The following is a 14,378-nucleotide window of genomic DNA, read 5'->3' as shown; positions in this document are numbered from 1 at the left end:
CTATATCAATTTGTTTATGACTTTGTAGTACCGACTTGAGTGGGAAAAGATAGACATTGGGATTTGGAATTTGATTGATTGAAAAGTAAAATAAATGTACTCCAGACTAGCATCAATAGTCTATATGTGTAATTTGTCCAATTTTTTTATACACATGCAATTGGGATTCCCTCAATCCATATTTCGGCATTTCTCATTAAGTGCTTACAAAAAATAAATATTCCATCTGAGAAAATAAAATAATAAATAATAAGTCATCTTAGTTGAGATAAACTAAATGAGAAATTGAATTATCTTCAATCGGACGAATGAATGTAGTACTACAATACAGTTATTAGAAATTGAGATACTGATTCCACTTCTTGGATGTAAGAATTGAATGTTCTTTCTCATTCTAATTAATTAGTTAATTTTATGGTTATCAACTGAATATTTGGAGTGGTTGACAATTTTTATCATTTAAAGATAAGAGCAAATCAAATTAGTTGAAATATGATGTATATTTCTTTGTGAAAGAATAAATTTAAAGGCAAAGGTGGGTAGAACACAAGTTGAAAATATAAATTTGTAACAGAAATCCATATATGAGTATCATAGCACATTCACTCCCATTCTCCACTAATTATTATTGTAGAAGATTATACTCCTTCTATTCTATGTTCACATGTGATACATTTCTTTTGAGCATATGTTTTTAGATAGTGATATTTAATAATCTAATAAAAATAAATAAAGTATGAATGAGAAAAAAATAAAAAGCAAAATATAGAAAATGAGATAAAGTAAAAGAGAGATAGAGTATTACCTTTTCATCATAAAAGAAAATATCTTATCATTTGTAACAGGACAGTCCAAAAAGAAATGCGTCTTCCTCACTTGGAACTTAGGAATTACGCCCTCTGTCCGTGAATAGGAGTCTCATTTTTTTCATTTTAGTCTGTGCGCGAATAGGAGTCACGATTCATTTTTACCATAAATGGTAATATGGTCCCACATTCCACTCACATTTCATTTAAAACTAATATATATAAGTGTGATCAATATTCCACAAATTATTTTTTACCTATTTTTCTTAACATTTCTTAAAATACGTGACGCTAAAGAATGAGACTCCTAATGGCGAACTGAGGGAATATATACGAAAATTTATGTGCGTTCATCATAAAAAAAAAATAACAATAAGTCTATGCAACCAAATTTTGTACAACCAAAAATTGGTTTATTTGAGAAAAAAAGTAATTTATTTATATATTTAATTAAAAAATATAGACATACATATAGTATAGGGAACGTGAATAATATTATGATATTTGTGTATAATTTTTAAATTTTTTTTGAACCATAAAATATAATTAATTATACTTTAATTCAAATTTAAAAAGTAATAGAGAAATAATTCAAATATAAAAATAAAAAATTGAAAACGAGACCAACGAGACCAGCATTGAAAACTAATAAATTGTTTTTAATTTGTTAACTAACTATATTTATTATTTTAATATTTAATTAATATATCAAAATAGCTAATATAATTTTATTTTGGTCGTACAAATTTAATTATTTATCATTACTTAAAAAATAATTATAAATCAAAACAGTGGAAATCTCTTTGCATCAGAGTCATATGATGACTGATATTGAATGCTTAATTCAGATGATGTGATGTATGAAATGGATGTGATGTACAACTAATTTAGAATTAAAGATTAGAAATCAAGACGTACTGTAGAGTAAATTTTTATTGGTATTGTTCTAGTAAATATACTCAACTGTTCCTCGTAAAATTAATCCATTCCACTCGAGTATTTTCTACTCCAACAATTACTGCACTCTCCAATAGTCCTTTCCCCCTTTTTAATAGGAGAATGGAGTACTCTATAAAATTAAAGGTCTTTTCATAATAAATTTAACGATCTCATAAAAATATAAATATTTAAAATGGTATGAGGTTTAATACAACACTAGTATATTAAGACGGAAAGAGAATGATAATTAAATTAATATTAGTTGATAATGAAATTCACATTATTATACTCTCTTTGTCTCATATTTATAGTACTCCCTCCGTCTGTGAATAGAAGTCTCGTTTTTCCATTTTAGTCCGTCCGCGAATAAGAGTCTCGGTTAACTATTACCATAAATGGTAATAGGGTCCCACCTTCCACTAACTCATTTCACTCACATTTCATTTAAAACTAATATATATAAGTGGGACCCCTGTTCCACTAACTTTTTCCCACTCGCTTTTCTTAACATTTCTTAAAACCCGTGCCGCCCATGAATGAGACTCCTAATGGCGTACGGAGGGAGTAACATTTAGTTATGGCACGAGTTTTAAGGAATTGGTGGAGTGAGATGATGGAGTGTGTAATAAATAAAGTGAGATGATGAAGTGAGTTAGTGGGTCCCTTTGTGACTTTTTGGTTTGTTATTTTTGTTTTGATTTATTTTAATGTAGATAATGACATTTGGGTGTAATTTAGGGAATAATGGGGTAAAATTTTATGTGCAAATATGGTAAATTCTAAATGTTACTCCAAATGTGGGACGGACTTTTATGACAAAATGTTACTACAAATCTGGGACAGGGGGAGTAAATGTTTAAAGTGAGAATGAATCTTGATATTAGGATTAATGCAACATTAGTAAATTAAGAGGGAAAGAGAATGATAATTAAATTAATATTAGTAGCTAATGAAACCCACATTACGAGGGAATGGATCCCATGACGTGGCAAAATCACAGCAGGGGATGTTATGGAACGAAACACAAACTCTTGAACATTAAACGCAGGTAAACTTCTTCTCCCTTCTTCTTTCATTTTCTATTAAGTGTTTATTATTTTTTATATTTGCTAATATTCAAAACTAAAAGTATAAAAAGATAAAATCAAAATGTTGAAAAATATAGACAAAGTCATAATAAAAAGCAAAAGAATGTAAATGGGTTTCTAATAATCAAAATATAATAAACGCAAAGAATATAGTGCTTAACAGAAAATGATAATGACTATACTTAATGTTTAAGAGACTGCATTTTGTTCCACAGCATCTCCTGCTGTAGAGAAATCACAGCACAGGCTGCTGTGTTAAAAACGACAGCGTTCCACACACTCCAATACAGTGCCGTTCCGACAATTCTTAATTCAATTCAAGACGTTTTAATATTCAGCCGCAATTTCTATCTTTTTCGACATAATTAATTCAATTATAAAAGTTGTTGTTGTTATGTTTTAATTACTGCAATTTTTCTCTTTTTCCATATACTCTCTCTTTTATTTTACTTGGACATGAAAACTTAGTCATTTTTTAAAAAGTAAAAAACCTGATATTACGTCAGATCTGATATAAACTAAACATATGAATAACATTTGTGGAGGAGTTATATCATTTGTAGCATTTGATTAATTTGTAAGGTCTGTAGGTATGCTTGTGCTTAAGACATCCAATTAAAGGTCTCTTTGAGTTAAGTGTCTGAGGTAGTGTGCATGCCAATTAAATTTAAATCTCTTCCTCCATCTTCTCTACTCATCAAATTAAAAGGCGATTTTTTATTGAGTCCAATATCATCTGCCAAATCAATCTCATATGCTTGAACATCTGTAATACAATATTGAAATATCTTCCTCCAGTTTGTCTACTCATAAAATTAAAAAACGATTTTTGATTGAGTCCAATACCATCTGTCAAATCAATCTCATGTGCTTGAACATATGTAATGTAACATTGAAAAGATAACATATGTACTGTCTCAGGGAGATGAAGGGGATGACTACGTTCTTTGATAAACTCGTTTATTATATACATACCAATATTCACATAAGTTAACCCCAATCTTACTTTACATAAAAAAAGAGTCTCAAGTCAGGATTTTTACTCAATGAATCTCTTTTGTCTTGTTTTACGCACTCCTTCCTTACAACAAACATATTTATATGATGTTGTTCGATCAGTTTTTTTGCATTTGTTAAAATAATGTTTCCTAACTCCGAATCCAACTTTGCTTCCGTATTGAACCCAAAACATCCAAGCATTATCTAAGCTATCAAATTCCATACCAATTCTAGGCTTAAAATCAGTATCTAAACTCAAATTCATCAATGAAAAATTATTGCAAGAGTCTTTAAAAGCCAAAAAGAAAAGAAGAAAATATATAAGGTAACCATGAAATCATAATATGTATGCAATTTTATGTTCCTCTCTTTCAGTATTTGGATACTAAGTACCAAGCTCCATAACAATCAAAACCAATGAGAAGATAATTTGGAGAAAATAGATTATTTCACTACAGAAATCTCTATCTCTACAAAGTATTAATAATACGCAAATATATAGATGATTTTGTATTTAATGAATTGAATACTTGTGGCTTATCATAAGCTTTGAAAAAAAGAAAAAGAAAATTGCATAGAGAAAAAGGAGACCAGAAGTCGAGCCTTTTTTATGTGGAAGAAAAAGATGAAAAACTTAAATGATTCAATTTTTTTATTCATGTACAGAAAACAGACAGAGAGATAGGAAAGTAGGCGTATTTAGGAAAAGATAGAAATTGCGGCTGAATATTAAAACATCTTGAATTGAACGAAAAATTGTCGCAAACGACACCGTATTGGAGTGGGTGGAATGCTGTCGTTTTTAACACAGTAGCCCCTGCTGTGATTTCTCCACAGCAGGGGATCTGTTCCCGTGGTCCTAGTTATATATATTGTAAATAAATTGTGTATGAATCCATAAATAAAAATGTTCATATTTTTATGGGACGAACGAAAAAGAAAAAAAAATACTCATATTTTTATAGGATGAAGGGAGTAGTTTTGTACCAAATCAAACAAACTTCTTTTTTTTCTGTTACTGCATTACCATATAACCATTGTTGCTTATTTATCAATTTTATTTCTTTTAATACTGCATTACCGTATTACCATTATTGCTTTTTATCAATTTTATTTTATATTAATATATCAAGTACAAATACTCAAGGACAAGAAGCACAACTGCGCAAGTCCAAGTACTTGAATACATTTCACTAAATTATGACATATATATCCCACAAATATTGTGTAGTGGTTAGCTAGTTACTTCCTCTGCTCCCTATAATTTTGTCATTTTTTTCCCTCTATTTATTGTCTACTTTTATATTTTTTATATAAAAATAGTAAGCAGATTTCATATTCCAATTACTCATTTTACTCACATTTTATTATACAACTAATATATAAAAAATTATTTCACTAAAAATTTAATTTTTTTTATATTTTTAAAAACTTGTATCTAACACAGAATGGTCTAAAAAGGGATGACGGAGGGAGTAGTTATTATTCTCCTTAATATACATATACCATGTACATCACCTTTCTTGTATGCTATTGTATCTCTATGTGACAAAACAAAAAAGAAACAAACAAAAATTACAAATTAATAAAATGAAAATTTTCAAACCACCATATTTGATCAAATTTTGGTTTATCCCTCACTTTTCAAAATTTATATGACAAATCAAGAAGTTTTAAAAAAACTCTAATATAAAAAAATGGTGTTTTGACACTAAAAAAATTTGTGATGTCAATTAAGAAATTAAAAAATATACAAAATAAAACAAATTTTTTTTAGTCAACCGGAACAAATTGAAATTTTTTGAAACTTCAATTAATGCTTTATGGAATTTTCTTATTCATAATGGGAAATATAATGGCTGGAGCCTGGAGGATCAAGTGATTTGGTCCTTGGAATCCATAGTAGTATGTAATAGGGGTAGCTTTTTTTATCCACTATGGACTTATTCAATTTATATGTGATGTAGATAAGTTGAAGCCAAGATATCTATGTCACACATGTTAAAACTTAAAAAGTGAAACTTTGTGAAACATGAATGTTAAGTAATAGTACTACATAACAAAGTTTATATTGTAAAAGGTTTGAAATAACTCAAACAAGGAAAAAGTAAATTACTCAATTTATATGATGTTACACTTAAGTTGTCACTCCACTATGTATTGCTGTTCATGGACATTCAATCTATAAATCATAATATATATTAACCTATTTTAAAATTATTTAAATGATTTTTTTAGGTACTTAGTTTTATCAAGAACAACATGATTCTCACATGATCAAAATAAAGTTTTAAAATCTACACAATATCTTAACTTATACTAATCCACCATAAAGTTAATTGAACAAACCCTAATTATAAATGATTCTCAATTATAAAAAAAATAAATAAAAATTGATGATTGGGTTGAATAGGACATAGACGTTGAAAATCCCCTTGTACAAGCGATGGCCTAGATATAAAATAAGGTTCTAGCATTATTAATTTTCAAGTACATAAACACACCATACATAGTAATGCAAAAGCCACTTTTCAACTGACTTGTCACTTTACCACCAATCAAATAAATCCCAGTTTGCTCACTTCTCCCCCAACATTTTGGCCTAAACATTATTCATTTACTATTATTTGTTGCAAAATAAAAAAAAGAGAGGGGCTATAAAAAGGCAAAAAGTTGACAAATGTGCTAAATCTACTTTACTGAAATGATAGTTCACTTCTTATCACATCTCTGTTCTAGCGTATTAGATTAGTTGAGAACTCATCTTGTTGGCTAAAAACTAGACAAAATAAAAGAAATCTTCTTATCTTAATCAAATCAAAGGAGATATAGATTGGTTAAAGAGATTATACTAATATGGGACCATATATATAAGGTTGCTTTCCTCTTATTTTTGTGAAGTGAGATGTTGTGACTTACAACAACATATCATGGGTGTGAATTTTCAAAAAAGTTGTAACAATTTATTCATGAAATCAAATCTTGTTATGTATACTTTAAAAAAAGAAGAAGAGTAACTGACAAGAAAGATCATCCAAAATAGTGGAGTAACATTTAATATTGGGGAACAAGTAAACCCAAGTCTTTGTCTTCAATAATTAATGGTATTCAAACTTACTAACATAGTGGAGTATTCAAGTTTGGGCCATATTGGAGTACTATTTAATTTATGAGTTTTTATTTTTTATTTTTATTTTCTATAATATAGGATGGCAAGTAAACATAAGTACATGATGGTGTTGTCAATTCAAATTACAATTTACAAGTTGTAATAAATGTTTATTGGAGAGAAATAATAAATGTGTCTGCAGCATATGGGCGCACTATGTGTGGTCAGTTTTATCATTTCAATCCTTCACTGATGAGGCAAACTTGGAAGTTAGAGTACAGTGATGCAATCGAAAATATTGAAAGCTAAATAGATTTCTTGATTATTATCTGCAGAATAATATAGTGATGTTTATATCGTTTTCACTTGCCAAATGAAGAGTATATTTGTTGCTTCGTAAAAACCATCAAACATGTCAAATATTTGTGATTTTCATGTTTCAATCTGTGCCAGTCCACACAGTAATATACTAATATATGTACATATTTTTATTATTAATAATATGTGAAGAACAATAGTAATAATTGTTTTAAATGAAAGAAACAAAATTTGAAAACGGTATACTAAAGTCAAGGTCTACTCTAATTCTTGCAGAATGTGTCATCGTAAAATCGTGAAACACATAAATAACATGAAGTGGGCCTATTCTTTTTTTTATTATTATTATTATTATTATTATTATTATTATTATTATTATTATTATTATTATTATTATTATTATTATTATTATTATTATTATTATTATTATTATTATTACTCCATCCATCCTACAACAGGAATCACATTTGGTGAGAACACTGGTTTTAGGAAATGTAAATAATAGTGAGTTAAAAAGTTAGTAAAATTTAATGTCCATTTTTTTTATATTAGTTTTATAATAAAATATGAGTAAATTGAGTTGGGTAGAATGTGAAATCTACTTAGTATATGTTTAGTAGAGTGAAATGCGACTCTCACGTGGGAGGACAAAAAAGATAAAATGTCACTTTTATTATAAGCAAGATGGAATATTTATTAATAGTCACTCTTTCTAAACAAACATCAATTGCTGTGTTGAGTTTTTATTGAGCCATGAAAATCTATTAAATAAACTTAAATTGTTTTCACGCAATTCATGTAGCACGCAACACTTTATTTTGGTAGGACTTCAGTGCATTTTTTGCTTTGAGGTCACTCATCTCACGTGGAGATTCAATAAATGAACAGTATTATTAATTGCGTATAACTATGAATACTTTTAAAATTCATAAATTCAGATCTTTTGCTTGATCACTAAAGAAAAAAATATTTTAAAATCATTATTTAAAGGACATTCGCATTAATATTGGGCACTGGTTTTATTATAGTCCCCAGTCCCAGTTTGAATGGGAAATTGATTGATGAATGCAGCATTGAATAATTTTATTTTAAAAATTAATAGCGTAGTGGGCCTCGGCCCATTTTTAGCTTGCATTAATTGCTCTGATAAAATTTATAGTAATGGCAAAATTACTGCTCTTTCACATAATAGTATGGGTCCAGTCATTAATATTTAAATTAAGAAATTAATAACTTTCTACATTTATAGTTATACCACTATGAATGACAATTGATTAAATCCATTGTTATTTTACGGCATTATATAAATGTACGCTACTGCTCTCTTATTATACATACACACATGACACATGACATGAAATTAAATGCATATACTATACCTGAGGCCGTGAGCCATGACTAACTTTCTTAAGTTGCTAACTTTGTTAACTCATCAATGCAGTGTATTAAAAATGTCAATACGATGATATTGTAAAGTGCTAGACATATTAATGCGTCACCTTCTGTGATGACATGTTACTGATCAGTCTACCAAGAAGAAAAATTAGACTTATTTATTTCTTTACATTTAAATATAGTAAAATATTTTTTTCATTAATTAGAAAAATAAATGAAATTCTTTTACAAAATACAAATGCTCGAAACATGCTTTATATTAATATAAAATTGAAATAGTTAGTGGATAGAGATAATAAGAATATTGTCTGTGGATAGTGAGATCATCTTTATTATTAATATCTTTATTATTAGTGTTGAATGGTAAGTCCTAATGATATAAGTTGTAAGTAAATTGATAAATAAACTTTTCATAATGAGATATTTTTACGGAATGAATGAAAAAGAAAAATGTCATTATTTTTAAGAACAATGAAGTATTTTTTAGTTCGTTGATGTAAGTGTAATTGATGGCTACATTGCCATATTTCCATAAAAGGATAAAAAGGACATTCGAATTGATTTTACTCTGAGAATAGGATAATTGCTCTGGCGTTATCAAACAAACGTTACATGACATAGTTCTCTCATACAAAGTTCTAAAACACTGTTTATCATCATTGAAATAACACTGTAAAAATAAAAAAATGAAAATTTGTTTCTGGGAAATGAAAATTTCATTAAAGAGTCATTACTGAAAATGACCCAAGCAAATACTCAATATTCGTGAGAAATAATAAATATTTACTGTTTTCATCATTGAAATGACATCTTAGGGCTTGCGCATTCAAGTTTCATATATAGGGATTGTCAGATCTCAACTTGAAATTTTCAATGTGCTTTGGTCGTTTATTTTTAAATTGAAAAATTATCTGTGGAGTTCATAGGAGTATAATTAGGGTTGGGGAATTATACCGAAATACCAGAATACCGGACTTACCGTACCGAAAAAATACCAAAAATATCATTTTTTCGGTATACCGTAGCTTTCGGTACGGTATGATACCTTACCGATAGAGATCGGTACGGTAACGGTATAAGATTTCCCATACCGCGGTATATACCGGTATACCGAAGATTCGGTATATACCGATGCTTCGGTATACCGTGATATACCAGTATACCGATTGATATATATAACATATAAATATATATTTATATATGTTATATTTAAACTAAATTTTAAAAAATAAGAATTTTTATTATACAAAAAATAAAAGAATCAAAATTGGGAACCCTATTTTTTGAAGTAGTTGAAAACTAGATTTTTTTAAAAATATTTTGGATATAATAGATTTTTTCACGGTATAATGGTATAACGGTATAACGGTATATCGGAATGCCATATCGCAGTTCGGTATACTGCAAAAGTACGGTATACCGAAATGCGGTACGGTATACCGATAACTCGGTATGGTAACGGTATGAAAAACTGCCATACCGAATTTCCGGTATACCGAACTTCGGTATATCGAAACTTACGGTACGGTATCGGTATGGTTTTTTTCATACCGTAACTTTCGGTACGGTATACGGTATGACACTCCCGGTACGGTATACCGTACCGAACCACCCCTAAGTATAATATACTGAGAGACGAAAGTTAGATGGAAATTTAATAATTTATGAACTGTTATCTATTGAATGTAAATTAACTAAGAGAAAAATTCAAAGAAAAGTGATTAAGTATAACTCCTTTTTTTTTTGTAATAATTACAACTTTTTTTTAAAATCTTCAGGATAATTACTTTATTAATAAGTTTGGTTAGCCAATTGAACAATTTTATCAAGCACCTAATAATCAATTCATATTTAATGCTCGACCCGGAGAGGTGCTTTTATCCACTGAAATTAATTAAACAATTTCAATAAATTTTCTTCTACAGAACCACACGCATTAACATTTTACATTAAAATTGTAGATTGGGCGATACATTTATAATGAACTATTCAAATCGTGACAATAATTGTCAATAGAACAAAAATATATACTAGTACAATATTCTTTTACATTGTACATTAATTGGTAGACTTATGATTATTGAAGATATTTCAATCGATACTTTATAAAAGTAAGTTCTTTATATTTTTATCTTAACCATGTAAATTTCAAATTTAAACATGCTTAGGTCTTAGTTTCGAACTACTATGAGTTTGTAACAAGTTTAATAAAATTGTAGATTGGGCGATACATATATATATTGTGTGTTGGTTGCACCAATATATCTCAAAACAAGGTGAAATTTATACTTCTATATACTACTACAGTACTACTATACCACAACTATATGGAATATTGATTAATTATTCACTTTACTCGTATTTGGATAATTACAATCGTGTTAATTTTAAATCTTTCTCAAAATTCATCCCAAGGCTCTCTAGAAAAAAAATACTTTCATTAATATTACTACGAATAATAAAGAAAAATAAAAGACGGAGTATATAATATCGTAGTAATACACATCTCACACGATCAACTTTAATGTATGTGGTAATGAATTTCTTAAACTTTTTTCTTAATCGCAATACTGTGTAGAAATTGATAAATATCATTATACAAAAATGTAGACCAATGAAGTGAGAATTTCCTACTGAAACTATGTATACATGGGTGCTCTGTAACGTATATACGCCAAAAAAAACCCAACTAAATATTTATTTTATTAAATGAGTTGCAGAAGCGCAAGGGTTTAGAAGGTTCGGCTCTCAGACAAGAATCTTTAAGCTCTGAGATTGATGCCTTGTTTCCAAATATGCCAAAAAAGAATTTGAAAATTGATAATTATAAATATAGTACTCCTGTTTACTAGTAATAAAATAAAAAAATATGTTGGATTTTTTTAAGTGTTCTGATCCCTCGATTTTAGGAAAAACAGCACAAAAAGTGGAGCATTTTGTGCTGGTATGTTTCCATGAAAATTCAGCTCTAATTTTGCCTCAACTTGTAATACTATACTACTATTACTATGCAATCCTATCATAAGTTGGCATATTTTAATTCAATTTAGTTCGTAGTTTTGGAATCATCCTAAAAATGCTATCTTCGAGCTTCTCTCATGACACAAGTTTTTTTTTTTTTTTTTTTTTTTTTTTTTTTTTTTTTTTTTTTTTTTTTTTATCATTTTATCTATGATTCATTTAATCTATTTATATTGATTTTGTTTTGTGTTGAGTGAAATTTAAAGTTCACTTCTCCATATATAATAAGAAGATAAAAATTTGTCGTATTTAGATCATATTCTTCCAAAGCTCGACCACTGCAAGGAAAAAGACAAATACCTAAACTATATTTTAATGATTTATTATTTTGAAATGCGTATTGTAGTTATTTGATATGCATTATTTGGAAATACAAATTACTATAGTATTTTATTTTGATATGAAGCCTTAAAATTGCATATTGCTGTAAACCATAGTGCAACATAAGACCGGTAACTCATGATCATTTTAGCAGGGCTTACTATTTTAGAATGTAATACCAAATTATGTATATAAAATATGATGGGTCATATTCTAATGCTTATAACACCCTAATTCAAAATCAAGACCAAATCTCCGTCCTTAGATTTTAATATGAGTGGGATAGGATTAAATCTTATGAATCTCAATAAATAGAAGACATAATATCAACAAAAGGGTAATATCGTCATTATGTTATCATATGATAATTTTCGTGATTGTTTTTTTATATCAACATAGTGTATTACAAATATCAACAATATGACATAAGAATATCAACACTAATACAAGAAAATATCAACACATATTTATTGAGATTTTTACATTGGTTTTATTGAGATTTTTTTGATGTATTTGTTGATAAAAATCTGGTTATCAATATTTACGAAAACTAAAATAAAAATACTATCAAATTTCATCATCCGAACGTCGTCGGAACATATGCAATTGAGATCTCGTTTGAATCCTTATAAAATCATCTTTAATTTGATATATTTTTTGCAAAAAAATAATTTAAATCGAGAGAGTTACGTAAATTTAAAGTTTTAAGATGATTTTAATAAAAAGAAATTGACATTAATACCCTCTAATTTTATTTATTAATTTTCTTAATTAAAAATATAATCCACGTGACATTATTTCAATCACTAGATCTCCTCATCTAAGGACTAAGATTTAGTCTTAGTTTGAGATTGTTAATTAGTTAACCCTTGATGACTCTCAAAATATATTCACATACATATAATTCAAAAACAAGGTACCAACAAAAATATTTATAGCATTTGCAGTAGAGATCTGATCTCAGTTGAGTATCAAAATTTGAATTTGTTTTTGTCATTTTTATTTAAGTGGTGCAATATAAATAAGGACCACCGAAACTCGACGGCAACATTCCCTCCCAATCCATCAAAATCCCAATTTTTCTTTTGGAAATTGTTTAACAAAATAAAAACTAATGCAATCATACGAGTTCCGAACTAACCGGAAAAGGGAAACAAAACGTAATGCAAATAAATATTGTCATCTTCTTAAGAAATTAGCTAAGAAAAAAAAAAAACAAGTTTGTATGAAGGACGTCAGCTGGTCTCTTTGTTGGTTTCCATTTTATGGTATGACCTCATTTCTGGGTTCCTTAGTTTACAGATAGAAACATACAACTGAATCTATTTTTTTCCAATAATAATTTTGGATATTTGGCATCTCAATTGCTGGTTGACAATAGGTAGTAATGGCGCAGAGATACAATCTCAATTTTAAGAGAGGACCACTTCAATTTCTAATGGGCAAATTGTCAAATAAAATCATGAAAGATGGTTAAATTCTTGTTTTTCCCACACTTTTCAAAATACTATTAAAAATAAGTCACAATAGATGTTTTTTTATTAATCATCTCATCTTCTCTTTTACGAAAAATTGCACGTTGATGTGGCAATTGGTATAAAACAAGCGGAGAAAATGTCATTTCGAACTTAATTACACGCTATTATTTTACCTAGCACCGTTTTACCACTTGTTTGGCATTGACTTCCGCTCATCAATCACATAATTCACCAGAAAGGGAAAGGAGGTGTCACTAAAAAAAAAAAGATAAAAACACTTTTTTAATACTATTAACGACTCTAATTTGTGTGTCTAATTATACCATAAACGCTTCAATTTAGAGACATTTTCTTTTGCGTCCTAAAAATTATAGTTATTTTTATAATATTTCCAAACGCTAGTAATTGCGTCTCAATTTTTGTGTCCCTAAAAAATACTTCATCCGTCTCAATAAAAATGAAATGTTTTCCTTTTAGTTTGTCCTATTAAAAATAAAACGTTTACTAAAATGGAAATATCTCTTTCTCTATTTTTTCATTTCTCTTATTTTTACTCTCTTTTCATTAACTCACAAAACAACACTATATAAAAATCTGTGTCAATTTCTAAATGTTGCATATTCAATGGGAATGAGGGAGTAAATTTTTGTAGTGTGTGATAATTGATTTTTTTTTTATTTTCATGATTTATTCTTAAAATGTGTGCAACTGAAATCAGAATTTAACCATGTTCCGTGATTTATTTAGCAATCCCATTTCCAATGATACTTGCCAATTTTGAATCTCATGAGATTTTACTACGTTCAATCTCCCTATGTCTCACAATTTATATATTAGAGTTTCCATGATGTTTTGTAAACGCCAAGCAATCTTGTGTGATTGATTGGTTAATTATTTCGCCATA

Source organism: Salvia hispanica, chromosome 4 (assembly GCF_023119035.1).
Source record: "Salvia hispanica cultivar TCC Black 2014 chromosome 4, UniMelb_Shisp_WGS_1.0, whole genome shotgun sequence".
NCBI classification, from domain to species: Eukaryota; Viridiplantae; Streptophyta; class Magnoliopsida; order Lamiales; family Lamiaceae; genus Salvia; species Salvia hispanica.
Note: the sequence above shows the minus strand (reverse complement) of the source record.